We start from the raw sequence: 19,018 nt of genomic DNA on the forward strand, positions 1-19,018 counted from the left end.
CTTAAAGATCATAATAAAATAAAAATAAGATCAATGACATACAAGGCAAAGATCCTATTGTATATCCAACATTGACTCTCTCCTCTAATGCATCCATGGCCAGTTTCACTAAAAAAGAAAGAAGGTTAAATGAAAGCAAAGCCGGTGATGATACATCAACAAGTCATACAGTACATTTGAACCAAAGAGGAAAACCAGAAAAGGGAACAGAAAAGTACATGAATGAGCAAAAACATAGACGAATTACGAGAAAGGAACTACAGAGAGAGAAACAGGCTTGATACGAGATTTAATTAATTTCATGAAGAAAAAAGAAATAGGACCATAGAATCATGAAAAATCAAGATTCATAATGCAAAAATATGAAAAAAAAATCTAACCTTATCATTACCAGACCGTATTCTGAATTAGCAAAGACTGCAAAGCGTTACTGCATCAGCAAGGCCAAAGTAGCTGCTATGATAGTTCTCTCCATCATAGCCCCAGGACAAAAGGACATAATTCTCTCCAAAATCCGTCCATCCAATTACCTCTGCAATTAAAAGTGAAGTAACAGACAAAGTCACATAACAGTTGATAGAGGCATATTATGCCACAACAGACAAACAGCTGCAAATCATGTCATTATTTGCGAGAAAACTTTACAAAGGAAAAGCTTGATCAGTTTGTACTACCACTGACACAACTAAAAATTAATGGTGCTTGAAAACATGCTTCAGTAAAAGGACCAGGACAGATACTTAATCCGCCAAAGATATACAGAATACCAGACCAGACCAAATAGCTTCACTTCCTGAAATATGTATCTATGCCCTCTATTTTCTAGATTATTTGGTTTTGGTACCATGCAACTTCATATGTTAAGTGGGGAAAACAACAAATTTCGAAAGTCATTAGAAATGCTATGAGTGCTAGAATCATTGTACACTATCTAGAAACAAACAAATATACCAACAAAGTTCCAAACTTTCTGTCGTGCATTTTTGAACAGAATCCTGAAATCCTGTCGCACATCGAAAGGGAAAGTAATGCATGGACTAGACAATACGACAGAACTTGGGATGAATGCCATAGAGTCCTTACAGACGGTTATAACAAGACTTGGGAACATGGGTTGGATATGAAAAAAAACCCACTTTGATTGATATGATCAACATCAATAATCAGCACTTAAAATTTTATGTGAAAACCTATTTCAATAGAACTTTCTCATGCAATGATTATTGTACAATGTTTGCCCTGAGTGGTCCGACAGACACATCTTTTTTAAGGAAATGTGATCATGACCATTCAGACATTTTCTCAAATGGCGATTTAACTCACAATCTTATAGAGGGAATCATTGAAGCCACTAAAGCAGTGTGAATACCATCTAATCATCAGCATTATTTTTATTATATTATATATATATATATATTATATATATATATATCTGAATAATTTTATTACGTGATTAAAAACCGATATTTAAAACGGTACTAAAAATTGAGGCAATGCCTTTTTAAAATCAAAGTACTGAAGAACTGACGGGAGTTGATTTTGTCGATGTTTATTTATTTTAAAATCAATGATATGTTATTTTGCATGACAAGAACATGTAGTTTCTAATTTGTATTTGAATTACGCACATTTTTATAATATGAATTTTTAGACTTTTTCGACAAGAATGTCGAGAAACCCCCATATTAATCATGTTAAATAATATTTAAAGATACAATTAATTCAATCAAACTATGCATCAGTAATAGAAATATTTCTCGAAAATTGTATGGATCCAAGCAATATTGAACTCTATTCTCGTTCAACCAAACGCTCGACTGACACCGTAAATCTCCAACAAGCAAGAGAGACTCTCTGCTTTTCGGAGATTTACGGAGACAGCCGAGCGTCGAGTTGAACGAGACTATATTAACTCTGGCGTAGGAATACATACGACTGCAAAAAATATCTAAATTGTTCGTACCATTTAAAATCTGACTATTTTCAAGGTATTTTTAAATAAGTTTCCCTGAAAAACAATGCTTTAGCATACATTACATCGAATTTATCAATTATTTTCAAGAACTAAGTCTTGTCAGCGGCGATGATTTGTGCTAAGGTCCAAACACTGTTTCACTTTCGGTTTGTCCGAGTAACTGCATAGGAGAGTTAACTCCCAAAAAAATTTACCAAGAGAGTTTAATATATCTTATACTCCACAGTCTAAAGTCCCAAATAATTTTTGTTTATCTTGCAAACTAGTAACATGGGTGTTGACTTTCCTAATCTGTAGCCATTTTTCAGAATTTTTTGACAATATCATAATGTGGAGGATATTTTCCTATTAAAACCCGATATAGTTTTACAAAATTTAACATGTAAAGTTTCAGCTATTAAGGTCTTATAGAACTGTTGCATCAATATATATTTACATTTTCAACTGTCTTTGTCTGTGATAACATTACAAATCAATTTTGAACCCTAAAACCGAATAACATCAAAAAATATGAGTGACACAAAATGGGCGTGTCTTATAGCAAAACCGAAAAACGGTATTGGCTGCACGGCGCGCGTAGTAATACATTGCATGTGCTAAATAAAAAAAGTAGTGGTTTTGAAATGTTTTCTTTTCGCACACAAAATGAATGAAAATTAAAATGAGCATGTAAAGGTTACCATTTAAAATAAAATTTATAGAAAAATATCTTAATATGCAATTTAAATATTTTATATAAACGGCTCGTCTGCTGATGAATAGATTTCTTATAATGATCGTCTGCTGATCACTTCATTTTTTATTTCGATCGAATGCAGCCACCATGAACGACGATATATCAGATGCGGTAAAATATGGCGATTTTGAAGTATTTAGTTGGGATAATTATGAAGCCCTCCTGCCAGAATTAAAATTAGAAGGTTTTGATTCTGATTTTGACAATTTTCTATCCGAAATGGTCGTTTCGGACTTCGATATAACATTAACCCAACAGGCATTTGCCGATTTGAAAAAATCCGATGATCCCGGGTTGCCAGCCCCAGAAACGCCAACAAGTACTCGTTTTGCCAAGCTTTCCGACGACGAAATTAAAGGATTTCAGGAACTCACACAATCAAAGGCTACAAAACAAAGCACTAAATGGGGTTTAAAGATTCTTACAGGTACGCTTCTTTTTTTTTTAAAAAAGTGAATATTAGTAAGCAGCAATTAAACGCAAACAAAAACAGCCCATATTATGCAGTTACAGTTTTTTCTCAAATAACTGTCAAAACATGGATATCATTGTGCGTTTTCTATTACAGATTGGCATATTGAAACGTTTGGAGTCCCTCTAGATCTGGCTGAGATTTGCGAGGAGGATCTGGCGAAAAAACTCAGTCGCTTATACTGTGAAGCAAAACCCCAAAACCTGAAAAAGGAGCATACCTCCGAATATCATAAAAATACCATGAAAGCAATCAGAGCCGCCATAAACAGGCATTTATCCGACATCGGTCGAAATATAGACATTGTAAACGATAAAGCATTCAAAACTGCAAATAAAAGTTTGACCGGTCTCATGAAGCATAGAATGGTCACTGGAACTTCTCGCCCTACAACTCTTAAGGAGATCATTCACAAATCAGATTTACAGAAAATTTCTGCTTACCTGGAGAGTGCATATTCTTCTCCAGTCAATCTGCGACTTGCAATGTGGTACATCATCGCGATACATTTTGTGTCTCGTGGTCTTGAATTCCATCATCAGCTTCGGGTAGATTCCTTCGATTTCAAAGTTGACGAAGAAGGCTCCATATATGCTTGTTTGAAGCATGAAACAAAACAAAAAAACTATCAAGGTGGCATTCACAAACTTGAAGTACTGAACGACAAAAGAATGTATGAAACTGGAAACGAAACTTGTCCTGTGAAGATGTTGAAGTTCTTCTTGTCTAAAACGGACCCAAATGCGTCTCATCTTTTCAATAAATGCGTTAAGATGCCATTTCTTACCCGAAAGATTGCAACATATGGTACACAGCCGATCCCATGAAAATTCGATCATATGTTAATTTCCTTCCGGATATTTGCAAGGCCGCCGGGTGCAAACGTTACACAGCTCACTGTCTAAGAGCGACAGCAATTCAGGCCATAAACGACGCTGGATTTGAAGCAAGACACATCATGTACTTCTCCGGGCATCGCAACGAAGCTTCCATACGTAGCTATAATCGTGAACTGTCTTCTACCCCAAAAAAAAGTGCGAGTGCAACTTTATCTACAATAACCACTGCAAGTGTCAAAATGAATGATCCATCTGAAGATTCATGTGTAATTTCCGGCCAACAATCACAGAATCTTCAAATCGTTCCCTATAATTCTGAAAATTCCAACTTACCGGTCAAAAATGAACTTAATTGTTCCACCATGTCCGACTCGAGCATTAAATCTGGAGTTATGAATAACTCCCGCTTTGAGAACTGTTCCATTACCATCAAGTACAATCTCGACTGAGGTGTAGATCGACCGCCTTACCGCGCAGGAGGAAAGTACCTTCCGCTATCACGAAATAAACACTCTAGTTATTTACTATTTTGCAACTACACACATTTTTTTTAAAAATCAAATGATATTTGATTTGATATTTTGTTGTATCGACTTAATAAATTTGCAAATTTGACTCTTCAATACATGTCTGTGAGTTTTCATGTACAACACACGTGTGATGCAAGTGTCAAATGACGTATTCCTGGGGCGCCAGTGGGGTTTGCATAATTATACGAATTAAAACAACGGTAAAAATGTTATAATTATTAGATCTTAAATCGTGCACATTAGAAATAATATAAATATAAGTAATAAGGAATCATTCTTTGAATATTATGAGGTGATAATTTCGGTCGGAGCGTGGTCAAATCTATCATAAAGCCCTTCGGGCTTTATTTGATTTGACCACGCCCCGACCGAAATTATCACCTCATAATACTCAAAGAATGATTCCTTATTCCTTATATCATTACACTGTTTTATGTTTATGTTATGACATTAAAATTCCCTATATTTTAAAGCCATAAAGTAAAATAGGCTTTGTAGTGAGATCAAATACATTTATCCTAGTGGATGTCTCGAGTCTTAGACTAGAAAAATCTTTCCGTAGTTTGAGATAAGCTTTCAATCAAATTTTGTATAATTCAAGCTAACCAGTGAGAAAGTCCCTGAAGCCTTGAAATGAATGGCTAAGTATTTGTAACTTTTTACACATTCAATATTGAAAGTTTTGTAACAGAATTTATGCTTAAATGTTTTCCCAACTTTGTTATATATAGATATAAAAACTTTGGTTTATTGGAATTATCACGATATTTCTCTAAAGCATTTAAAAGCATTAAAAATCACTATGTTACCAGCATATGTTAAACAGTCTATTTAATATAACGATATAGAATCAATACAACACTGTTAATAAGATGGCATGTCATTTACAAACATTTGAAATAATGTGGGGCTCAAATTGTATCTTTAACGCACCTCTAATTTAATAGGAAAATGAGAAAGAGTGGAAATTACCATATTTAACACATTCTTCACTTTCAAAATACATATTATTTATGATACTATAAAATTTGGTTCCCACATTATACTGCATTAATGTTAGTTTCCCACCATTAAAACGGGCATATAATCAACCTTTTATATTTCAATATTTATCAATTAAACATTTGACAATAAAACAATGATCAGATGTTCGATTTTATGAATCCAACCTGACAGCGGTGTATTAGATTGTTTTCACCTAGAAAGATATCCAATCTGGAGTTCAAAATAGCATTGCCAAGATTGCTTGTTATATTTATAACAAAGCAATTGTTTGGGCCTAAGGGATTATTTGATTTGAATATAGAAGTGATATATCCCTTAGCCCATGTCTCTGGATAATAATTATGGGGAAAGCAAATTAAATAGTTTCAATAAACAGGGTATTTTGTGTCTACTTTTCAACAGCTCATGAGATTTCAGATATAATTCTTTTGCTTTCTGTTCTGATTCAGGAACGTTATTTCGCTTTTTTTAATGTTTTGATGCCATTTTACTTCAACTTAAGGTCAAGATCTAGTAAATGAAAGGTGCATACAGGTTTTTGAAATTCAAGATATAAATTCTTTCAAGGATGCTTTATAACAATATCTTTGTTTCATAGGGTGTACCGGGGCTTAAATTTTTGGTAAACACAATGAAAAATCATGTTTTAAACAACCATTTTCTATGAAATATGAAGGGTATAAGTAACAAATCTCGGATTTTTGTCCATTTTTGACTAATGAAATATATGTTGATTGCCTACAGTCTCTCCAAAAACGGCATTAAACAAGCTCTTGGCCTCCTCTTTAAAATGATGTCAAATTGAATATAGGTACCGGGATTACTTTTCCCGTGATTAAATATAGAATGTCAAAATATTGTGTTATTTTCTACATAATTCCTTTAAAGCCGTAAAATACGCGAAAAAATTCACCAAATCCATTATGACGTCATAATGGTTCTAGCACCGAAAAGACACTCTGGAATCATTTACTAGATCTTGACCTTAAAACTTTTATCGTTTTTTGTACGTGTATCTCACTAATAACGTCAGAATGTCCCATTACCAGTCTTTCGCTTTTGCTTTGTTGACGTCATTTTAAATGTCAGTGGAAGGCGGTCATATTCGTGTCTAAAATCTGTTATTTAAGGCAAGAAAACACCCTTTCCAGGAACCACAAATGATATTCTACTACAAATATTAATACTTATCTATTTTTGATTATCTTTTGTCAAATAACCGATTCAGGTGGCACGCTTCAGAATTTTGTTCCCTAGAGTCCAGTATTTAAAATAGTGTGCGTTATTCATATAAACCCACGAGAGGTCTCTGGAATATGATAGATCGATGGAGGGCACAAGTTACCCAAAGATTAAGAGAAGTGTCGTTATGATAAATGTTTACGTTTTTTGCCTTTTTTCGGTAATTATAAATTTAAGAGATAAAAAACGAAAGTACCGGTATATCGAGACCACGAGGGGGCGCTTAAAACCACATGGTTCATCACTTTGTATGCTCCATCAGCTGGAAATCTAATCAGCTCCTGTAGATATGTCAACTTCTTTAGAAAGAATGAGACAAGACGAAGCAAGCGTAAGTGAAAGACGTAATGGTTACCGATATGTGTTCGTTGAACAATATACAATTATAGCTGTTTTTGAGGTTAATACGATGGTTTAGCTGACCTTGAAATACAATATTTACCGAGCCGGTGGCGAGGTGAATATTGTACATGTACTTCAAAGAAAGCTAAATCATCGTATTGATCGAATAAAAAACAGCAATAATTATTTTATTATATGATTCACGGACGAATTAATACCGACATATGTTAAATTAGTTTTATCAAGCGAAAGTTTTGGTTTGAAACCATAGCCGAAGAAATTGAAAAACGCGATATTTCATTGGACGATCTATTTTTAGTCCTTCACGTGACCTAGGAGGTCAAAATGTTAAATTGACATCATATGTCACGTGCAGATGAATATAACGTTATGGTTTTTTTTAAGATAGTTGGATATAAATCAATCAGAGAGCTAAGAATTAATCGATCATTTAATAACGTACATTATCTTTTATCTATCCCGCTGCAAATAGAAGAATTAGTAGACTTTGGTTGTTTTACACTGATTCTTTTTTTATGATGTAAACACTGCATTCGTGATAAGAATTATATGGTAACATGAATTTCACTGTGGAATGAAATTTAGGTAGTTTAATTATAGATTTATTCATTTTAAAAATCAAACGAATTCGGTAGTGGAAACTGAACTTTCTTTCTGCAATTGATTTTACTCTTGGCATGCGCATTTAAAAGAAACTATTTTCAATATAAATTTATTATGTTATGTGTTTAAGTTCTCAATGAACATTTTCTATGGATAACTGTAATAATTTTTCCACATTCATTTACAAAATGTACGCTCTGTAAATTTTCAACCATTAAGTTAAACAGCATTTGAAATGAATGAAAACATCAACTAATTTATATCAGTCCTTTGTTTTATTATCACATTTAAAAACGACTAAGAATACTGATTGAAGAAGCAATCGTTACTCAAAGTTCAGAAAAAGAATATAATTAGACGCCGTAACCCTGTATTTTAAAGCATACAACTCTTACTTTAGTTGCTAAACTACTTACTTGAACTACTCGTGTGGTTGTGATTTTACTCCTTTTACAATAAAAACTATTATATTCCCTTTATTATGTGAAATTGTCAACATAAATCCTAACGTTACCAATCAGAACTATCTGCGAATGTGTCAAAACAGATCCTGGATCGTTTACCCAGCCTGCAAATCCGTGTGACGCAGTATAAAAGTCAATACTTAAAATTGTTCAATATATCGATCTTGGCCTTTAAATACAACCCGGATTCAGTTCAATGAGTTCTGCCGGGAAAAATCACTTAATGACAAACACTTGTACATGTCTATATATAATGTTATACTACAAGGTTTATCGATGTTAATTTATTTAAGTGATTTGCTCGTATGCGATCATATTTTCCTCATATTAAATCAGGAAGTTTTAATATTTTGACTGAAGGTCAAGATCTAGTAAATGATTCTAGAGTGTCTTTTCAGTGCTACATGTAGAACCATTAAGACGTCATAATTGATTTGAAGAATCTTTTCCCCGTACTTAAGGCTCTAAAAGATTATGTAGAAAAACAAACAATATCTTGAGATTCTATGTTAAATGATGGAAAAAGTAATCCCCTTACCTATATTCAATTTGACATCATTTTAAAGAGGAGGTCAACAGCTTGTTTAATTCCGTTTTTGGAGAGACTGTAGGCATTCTAGATATATTTTATTTGTCAAAAATGGACAAAACTCCGAAATTTGTTCCTTATTACCTTCATATTTCATTGAAAATGGCAGTTTAAAACATGATTTTTCATTGTGTTTACCAAAACATTTAGCCCCGGAACACCCTATCAAACATAGCAATTGTTCTAAGGCATCATTGAAAGAATTTATATCTTAAATTTTATAAACCTGTATGCACTTTTCATTTACTAGATCTTGACCTTGAACACGCACCCACACTCCTATCGTTAAACGTTACAGAGTCTGAATAATTTACTTTCCAGCTGCTGTTTCAAGCAATAGATGAAAGCAACCGCCGTATTTTTCAAGAATTCGCAACGTTACCTGACATCATACAAAAAACCGTACGTACATCTATACTACTATATTAAAATAAAGGACTCGGATTTTTGGTCTTTAATACCGAGAAATCGGAAGAATACTGTCTTTTGTTTTATACATTTTAAACATCATTGGTACTTGAAGATTATTAATTTGTTTTTATTTTTTCTCAGTTGAGCTTCACTAATTAATAATCAACGAAAATTCCTCGAAAAATCCCGGAAATCACCTGGATTTTTTTGATTTTACAATCTTGCGCTTTTGCAATACATTCACGTTAACGGGTTCTTATGTTTATGTTTCTGTATAAATAAACTCAGAAATGATATTACAAATACGGGTAAATTTCCATTGGACTTTTGCTATATATATTCTGTTCATATATAGTAATGATTTCTTATGAGAGAAAGCATAAAATAACAAATATACATTTCAACTAATTACTTACTTTTGTCTTCGTGATGACAAAAAATATTTGATTTCATGCAAAAAAGTTACATTATATTTGTTAGGAGAGTGAAGATAGAATATGTTCTATCGTAAAAAAGAATAATGCAATAATGAATGAAAGAAAATACGAGTACGTTCGTGAAAAGGTGTTGGATTCTTCCATTCTATGGATTAAAATTTTTAGTTAAAAGGTATTTGCAGTCTCAAAAAGGTTTGTTGTGATGTTCATTAACTTTCTCCAAAATCGTTCCGGAGCGATTCTGCAATTTTCTGCTACATTACGGGTATAAGGGAAGCATTCTAACTGTGGTGAGGGCCTTTCCCGAGGCACAGTTAGATTATTTAAACTAAGGAAAGTGAAGTGAAACTAATAGCATTATTGTAGGCCTATAGCTTTGTTATGTAAATGTCAATAATAAGGTGTGTCGATTTCCCTATTTCGTAAATGTCCGATATGCAATGTCAACCCACAGGTCAAAGTCTAGTGTATTTGGTTTAACAATACTGAATTTTTTATTATTTTTTTTAAAAACTAAAACACTTTTTGTTTTTATATAACGCGTTGCTCGAGGAAAAAATAAAACCCGGTGTTAAACGCGTTGCTCGAGAAAAAAATAAAACCCGGTGTTACGTTTTGATAGCTGTCCGTAATATTTATGACAATTAGACATTTTCAAACATTTTATTACAGAAATAGATTGTTAAAATGTTGTTAGATAAAACAACATAAGGAAGTTCATGTTTTTTAAACCTCTATGCAAGCCAGGCTTGGGGCGAATTACATGGTAAAGTAATGCATTACATTACAATTACTTCATGTATTTGGGCATTAAATTACCATTTCCATTACTTAATTTTCTTGAAGTAATGCATTACATTACCATTACATGAGTAAAGTAATGCATTACCATTACCATTACTTTGTTTTTAAAAAGTAAAGCTTATAAAGAGTTTTTGCAAATATTTCAAATCTAAAACACTCTTTAACATATCTACAGGTTCATGTTCAGTATCGGTTCAAATTCAATGACTATACAATAGTCATTCTTTATTTGCTTAATATATAATTATCTGTGGCAATATGAACAATATATTACATAAGTAAAAAAGATATTTATAGGCATTTGGCATGATACAATGTCAGATATGAAATAGAGATACAGAATTACATGCATCACAGAAACAATTTATGGAATAATTTTGCGGTTATTAAAAGCTAAATGGAGATATTTCCCCAGATTACACAATTCATTATAAATTTGGACACTTAATTGTTTTAATTTATATAAAGAGGGGTTTTCAAAGTTATATTTCTTAATATATTTTAATCGGATTTTTTTTTATACTGATGACACTTTATGACAAAAGATTGCTGTTGCACTTTCTGATCAAAGTTTCATAAGGTTCATCTTTTAACTGCATTTTGAAAATCTTCCCATCTAAACTAAATAAATGTTTTACAGGAGCAGTGGAAGCTGGGACTGATGATCGAAAGATTCTTTGGCAATCTTTATCTTAAGATATATTAAGTGCAATTATAGAAAAAGTACATGAATCTTGTATTTTCTATCAGTCCAAACTAATGTACTTAAGATACAACAGTGAGAGAGAGAATGAAAGAGAGAGAGACAGAGAGAGAGAGAGAGAGAGAGAGAGAGAGAGAGAGAGAAAGAAGAGAGAGAGTAAAACTATTTTCAAATGGGTTATAATATTGGAAGTGATTTTGATTTTCATCATGGATGGACAGTGCATTTATTTTACTTTTAAAGGTGCATGTCTGTCCTCTATTTTATTGGGACATAGCAAAGTAAGGAGATTGGGGGTGTTTAGCACTTCTTAAAACAATAGATTGTTTTGATACTTAGGTTATCATGGGGGCATAGTGTTTTGTTGACACATTCTTTATTAAAGTACAAATTAAACTAATTGGAGTAAATTGTTTAAATAATTTAAAACTCTTAATAAGAACACTCTTTAAAATGTTATGAAAATGTGCTGTAATATCTAGTGATTTAAACAATTAAAAATGAATTTTTAAAAATCTTTTTTAATAACACAACTAAAACATTTTTAGTTCAAGAATGATTTATTTCTTCTTTAAATAAATTTAATCAAATTCAATTTCAGCTATTCATTTATTAATCACATTTGTTTTAAAGTGAACATGCATAAATAAGCATAGTAATGCAAAGTAATGCCATGTAATGCCGGCATTACACTAGATTTGGTAAAGTAATGAATTACGTTACCATTACTTGTAATGCTAATTTTGTGGCATTACACATTACTAGCATTACTTTGAAATCATGTAATGCATTTCAATGCATTACCATTACATTTAGCATTACCCCAAGCCTGATGCAAGTATATAAATTCCTAAAGAATAAAATGATACGTACACCTCAAACCAATTCACAGAAGAAAGTGATTTAATAACTCAATGGCGACGTTAAGTTTATATGAAATGTTTCTTTGTAAATAGCAAATGCATGTATGCATAAGAAACTTAACAGTGACTTAAATCATTGCAGTTAATATTTTTGCACACTGTAGGCAATACATAAATTTAAGAACTAGTAAGAGTATTTATATGCTAACGAAAATATACCCAGCAAATCCATTATGAGAATGTTCTGTACAAAATCTCTATCTTTACACCAGATAACGTAACCAGTGTCGCTTTCTTGCAGATTTGGAGGAAAGATTACTTTGGAGCCATTTTAGTAAAGAGAAATATTCCAGTGTTTGCTTTAACTGAGTATTTCTCAGGGCAAAATGACAGGTTATTAAACATGGATATATCCCACAGTGGACTTCCGATCTGTCAAGACACCCAGTGAATTTGCAGAGCTCGTGAACCTGCTTTTGTTTGCGTTCAGCCGTTTCAATGTCATGGTGCGTTTCTTTGATTAATAGCATGATATTGACAAAAAAAAAAAACAACAAACAAACAAAAACGAAAAAAGAAAAAAAAGAAAAGAAAACAACAACAAAAAACACATGGACTATAAATCAAAAAGAATTTTAATTTTCCTTATATAATATATACCATATCGTACAAAGATTCTACTTTTTTCTTGATCTTGGAAAATTTATATGTAACTTATCAAAAGTTCCTCATTTTTTATGTTGATGTGTACATTTTGATATTTTGTGTACATGCTTTCTACACTAAATAAGATAAAGCATACTCATTCTGGTAAAAACGATAACACCAATAAGGAGTAAAATATCAGTTAGTGAATGATGTACCTTTCCATATCATATATCATTAATCTGCAAGATGGGGATAAATGTATTGAATTTTGAAGACAAAACGAGTAACAGGGGAAGGACTGTTATTTATAACAAAAAACTAATTTTAATGTAAAAAAACATTTTTGGGAACACATTTTGTAATTATTCATAGGATGTATGAGCCATTCTTATATCTCTTTATAAAATCAAGTTATTATTATAAACTTTATGCATAATAGCAGATGTGTGCATGCAGGGGGTATAACCATTAACTTCCCATGGTCATGATACCCAGGTTGTTTGATAGTCTGTAAATTGCATTTGCGCACAACAGGGTCACCGAGTGTTAAGTGCCAAAAATGTTCTTTCATAGATCAGTTAACACGTCCAGAATCGAATCTCATTGTGTAAATATTGCGTAATATAGCATGTCAGATGTGATTATTATCTCATTCTTATTTTCTCTGACCTGGCTGCTGGACGCACATTTTTTGATGAACTTTGTTTAACCCACCCACCCACATCCCTTAAGCATACAATATATTATAAAAGAATTCATATTTTCACCATATTTTCATATAAGCATTGTTTGTTAGTAAGTTGGCGGTTTTTAACCCCACCTTTACAAAATGATTTGTCATTTATTCAATGTTCTTTTTTATTATTATTATCATTATTTATAATTACTTTTTTTAAAACAATATTAATGTGGTTCATTGACTTAGAGACCTTTAATGCAATCATTTGTTCAATTCTCTTTGCAAATAAACTTGGACTCATCGGATTATGATCATCTACAAATTTTTTTTTGTTTATGGTGGATTTCCTCAAAAGGAAAATATTGGTTGACAAAACAACTTTGTATATCATGGAAATCCGAATAACGAAGCATGAAATAGGAGCCATTTGATTGGAATAAGTTTAAAGTAAAATTTATCTTCTTATATAATGACATATGTTACTGGCGTATGACATACATGTATCTGGTGTATCTCTCTAGCCATTTGATTGAAACAAGATTAAAAGTAATATTTATCTTCTTATATAATGACATATGTTACCTGCGTATGACATACATGTATCTGGTGTATCTCTCAATATGTCCTAATATGTTCAAACTGCTACGTATGGTCTGCTTTACATGAAGACTAGAAATGTCTACCTGCACTTCTTTTCCACTGTTTGTGTCTTTAAAGGGGCATGGTCACGATTTTGGTCAAATTCTATTTTTCTGTTTTCATTATTTACAATGCTTTAGGAAAGCATTTATAAAGATCAAATGAAATTTGATTTTCATTATTTACAATGCTTTAGGAAAGCATTTCTAATGATCAAATGAAATTTGAGAGTCGGTCGTCAAGTTATAAGCGAGACACAGGGCTCACAATTCTTTGTCATGTAAACAAGGCTCGTGCCGTTTTTGTTTACATAGGTTCAATATACCAGTAAAAATCTTTTTTTAAGCTGATTTGTCTACCTTCTTATCCATTTTTAACATAAATAAACAGTTTCTAACGTTTAACACATTCATTTTAGGTCTAAAATTGGAATTTTTACTTCCACATTCAAAATGTAAACAAAAGCTTTGTTAGCAAGTATTGCAAGCTCTGTAACTTGCTTATAATTCAATGAATGACACTCAAATTTTGGTTGCCTATTAAAAATGCATTTCTAAAGCATTGTAAACATTAATATTGGAAAAATAATTTTTTACGTGTTGTTAATAATGATAAATGAAAAAAATTACATAAAAAATATAATATTTGAGGGTTAGGTTAAATATATACATGTAAACATGAACAATGTACTTATATAGGTGATTACTGGTGACCTGAGTGTTTAAGACGACTGGTAACAGCAACCTGAAAGTTTAACAATTTTAGGCTGCAGGATGATTTCGTGTAGTAGAAAAACACAAAATAAACCAAAACGCTAATATTGTATCAAATGATCTAGGATTAATTCTAAATTTGTTGTCTCTAAACATTTTATGTTTATGCAAATATCTATTTAAGTTTTTTAAGTGTATTCATATTCTGCTTTTTATTCAGTGTCAGTAACATCTGATTTGATTAAATGGCTATTTTTATTCTTCAGAGAGGAGTAATTTTTATTATATTTTTTGCATTTGAGTATTTGATAAGAACGGAAAAGTTAGAAATCATCAAACGTATAATTACTAGTCATTTACTTGGTAATTTTCGCAACACAGCATAAGTTCTCTGATGGCCAATATGCCTATATAAATGAATAGAGAAATGAATATTATTATTTTGGATTTTTAAATAAAAACAGTAATCTTCAATGCTTATTCTCCTTTCATTTGTCTTTTTTTGTCTTAACTTTCAATTGTCATCGGAAGGACTTCACAAAAAAATGAGTTATTTTACATAGAATGAATACATTAATAAAAATCCTTATACATGTCATCTATGCGATGTAAAATAAACAAAAAAATTCTACTTCCAGTGAGAAAACTCAAATATTTAAGTCATTATAATTTGTATTTTTAATTTAGGTCTCATTCTAATATCCAAGCGTGTTGAAGGACTTTTTGTAACAGAAACCACCATTTTGTTTCAATGAAAGTTCTGCAGTAAATAATTTAAAAATCCAAAAAATTAAAGAATATTTCTGCTGTCTAAAACTGTCTGTTTTGCGGTGGTAAAAAATATTAAAATATATTAAAATTAAATCCTGACATTGAAGAAAAATGGAATAATTTGATGATCTACCTATTTACTTTGTAATTAGGCACTACCTTATGTACTACCCTTAATTCTGAACTACATAGACTTAGGTCGAAAGATTTCTATAAAGAATTTCAAGTCAAGTAAACAATTTCAGTTGTTAAGATTTTTATAGTTTCTCTCGTTTTTGATCTCATCGAATGACGATCGTGGATAAATGGGGTGAATGTTTAAAATAACAGGCATTCATTATATTTACTCTAATCTAGAATTCCAATATGAGAAAAATAAAGCAAATCACTGCACTTTTACTTATATATAATATCAAATTTATGATCTATATTTGAGTTTGATGTTGGATTTCTTTCTTACAGACACTAAAATAGTGTAATATCGACATAGTTTTTACAATGAGAAAAACACCTTTACGTGTACTTTTAATCACATAACGATAATTACTTTTTTACGAAGTTACTTGCGTATCTACATATAGAATGCTTAAGTGTAACCAACTGTACGGGGTTTTAAGCAGGGGCGTTAAAAAGTTACGTTTGTTTCTAGAGTTTGTGTTGAATTTTTTTAGCATAAATATTAGTACATATTGTAAATCATTAATTGTTATATTAATCGTTAAAATATTTTTAAAACTATCATTTACTGTTCTGTTATTTAATATTTGTGTGATTTTGTGTATTTCATATACAAGCATGAATATGTGAAGTTCTCGAAGTAGTATAAATCTCGTGGTTTTTTGGTATTGCAAATTCTTAATACTCAAAACCTTCTATACCTTAAAGTTAGAAAAAGGATAAATTTTTATTAGTGTAATTTCCTCCGAAATGGTGCCTCTGTCTCACAGTACTTTAAAAGTTTAAAACACTGTTAAACCATAAATGTTTGATAAAATATAACAGAGTATGTGTACAGAAAAACCTGTTAATGTGAAAAAGGGAGACATGATTTTTTTCCAAATATTGTATAGGAACATTTATTATATCTTATGACATAGGCGTCGGAACTGGGGGGGGGGGGGGGGCACGGATTAGGAATTTCATGATTTTGGGGGGAAAAATCGCGTAAGGAAGTTTTTTTTTCTTTTGGAAGTATAGGTATACTCCCCCCCCCCCCCCCAAACGAATTAGGATTTCCATGATTTTGGGAATTACTTTTTTCTCAATATTTCTGAGGATTAGTCTAGCCCCCCCCCCACTTTCAATTTGCTTCCGACGCCAGTGTATGAGTTGTTCGCAAAAAACATTTATCTATTATTGATATCTATTTTACTTTGGGTGAATGATAATCTATATAATACACATGAACAGCAAACGTTATGCTTCCAATGGTTTGTTATATCTCAAAATAATTTACCCACCGAACTTATATAAGTCTAAAATATGCTTTAAGTTTGTTTAAAGTTTATTTTTTGGTATGCATATACAATATATTAATACAGTGAAATGTGTTCTGAAGCAAAGATCTAGGAAATGTAAACAATATTTAAATATATATAAGGTATTCAAACAAATTTTAATGTTTTGATACTAATCGAATTACGTGTTTATAAGGAGTGACGGTGTATAGTAGTGTCTTATTGAAAATGAAAAGTATAAAGTAAATCAGACAATAGAGCGGATCAAGACATTTTTCAAATGAGCTCTCTTCTATTAAAGATTTATACATGTATGTTTTGCATATGAAATATTCGCCAATCAGAGAGAGAGAGAGAGAGAGAGAGAGAGAGAGAGAGAGAGAGAGAGAGAGAGAGAGAGAGAGAGCGAGCTCACATCCCAACTACCCACATGAAACACCGTAAAAAAGAATTTTATCGTTAAAATAACAATTATAATATTTTGAGAATTTCATATTTCGTTTGATTTTCTGTATCTCAGTTTACTATTTAACCTACTGTGATAAGGTACGTTAAGAGTTTAATTCATATAAATTATATCTTTAAGATGAATTAAAAATTTAAACATAACACGGGTAGGAAAGACAGATAACAAATCTTTCTTATATATACAAATTTATTTCCAAAGAATTATTTTAATGCTAGTTGATCTCTCTTGGCCAAAGTAAAATATGTGTCCAAGTAGTGCAGTGGACAATGCACTCGCTTATCACCGCTGCAAGCCGAGTTTGATTCCCGTGATCGACAGTGGTTGTATGTGAAAGGGTATGGTGGTCGCCGGCTTGGACCCTTGAGTTTGTCCGGGCACCCTGCCCCCTTCATCAATGACCCCTTCGCACTAACATCCGTGCCAATGAAAGATATTGGACGTAAGTGATCATATCTAATTATTGCTATCAAATACATAACGTCAAGTACCTTTGGTTGTTTCAGTTTTAGAGAAAAGATTATGAAAGATGATTTCCAATTCATTTTTATGTAAAAATTCAACCATCCCACTGTCGCTTCACCATACCACTGGTTATCATGATTTGAATTAACCTGAATCGACACTACCTTTGGATGCTACCACACAAGTTTTATCTTTCTGGAAAAATATTTTGAGAGGAATCCCAGAGATATTTTTCTCTAATTTTTCTCTATTTATTACAACATAAGAAATCAGCAGACAGACAAACATACATCCAGAAGGTAGATTTGGGCAAGAATGCAATTTCGAATTATATTTTTTTTCAGGTTAATGTTTAAAAAGAATCTTTAAAGATATACGATATGCATTAAGTCATACACAAAATTTAACTTGTGAAAAAAACATCTCAAAGTAGTATCAATTCTTGTTAGGCAACAAGAAGTTTTAACTCAATCTTTGTAAATTGATTTGTCATTTTTACAATGATTTTATGTTGTTCAATTTATTGTTTTCAATTTTAACAATACAAATTTGGTTCATTTAATAAACGACCTGAATTCAATCTTTTGTTCTATTTCATTGCAACTGAACTTTTTTTGATTCAGGTACTTGAACTGGGTAAAATTACTTGTAGCAACAAATCTTAAAGTTGGGCAAAATTATTAAGGTGTTTCTCTTGAAAATGCTTATATATATTATATGTATGGAAAAATTTGGCTGACCAAAATATTTTTGAAAAAAATACAGAAAAGCTGAAAAGCTTCCTTTAACAATATCTTCTCATATTTGATTCAGCCAAAAATAGATATTATGTTAAACTTGTTTTGAAACATTATTTGTTCCTGTAAATTAAAAATGTGTTTACTGTTATCCAAAAGGTAGATAGGGCCCATAATGGTGGATTGAGACTCTACACAGGAATTTGTTGAAAAGAAGCTTTACAAAGCTTTTTATCAACATTAATTTTAGCAAACAAATTAAATATTGTTTGGAAAAATTCACATGTATCTTTTATTGGCATCAAATCATGGTTGATTTGACGCCAAGAGATTTACCTTTTTTTATTTTATGAATAAAAGTAGGTTTTATAATGGGTTGGTGCTTAAAACAGAAAAAAACAAAATGG

At 31.5% G+C, this 19,018-nt stretch overlaps 1 long non-coding RNA gene and 1 pseudogene across 2 annotated transcripts; one reads left to right on the plus strand and one right to left on the minus strand.

The window, feature by feature from the left end:
• The first annotated feature begins 386 nt into the window (after positions 1-386).
• On the plus strand, positions 387-1,141 carry LOC128191373 (uncharacterized; annotated as a pseudogene).
• Positions 1,142-3,941: 2,800 nt separating this feature from the next.
• Positions 3,942-8,340, minus strand: LOC128155198 (uncharacterized). 2 transcript variants are annotated; one of them, XR_008239577.1, is made up of 3 exons: positions 8,182-8,340; positions 4,356-4,516; positions 3,942-4,202 (listed from the first exon to the last, which is right to left on the minus strand). It is a non-coding gene; the product is annotated as an uncharacterized LOC128155198 (long non-coding RNA). The 2 variants fall into 2 exon arrangements; XR_008239576.1 differs by having other exon boundaries at positions 3,942-4,247.
• Between the last annotated feature and the right edge of the window lie 10,678 nt (positions 8,341-19,018).

This window comes from Crassostrea angulata, chromosome 7, assembly GCF_025612915.1.
Source record: "Crassostrea angulata isolate pt1a10 chromosome 7, ASM2561291v2, whole genome shotgun sequence".
NCBI classification, from domain to species: domain Eukaryota; kingdom Metazoa; phylum Mollusca; class Bivalvia; order Ostreida; family Ostreidae; genus Magallana; species Magallana angulata.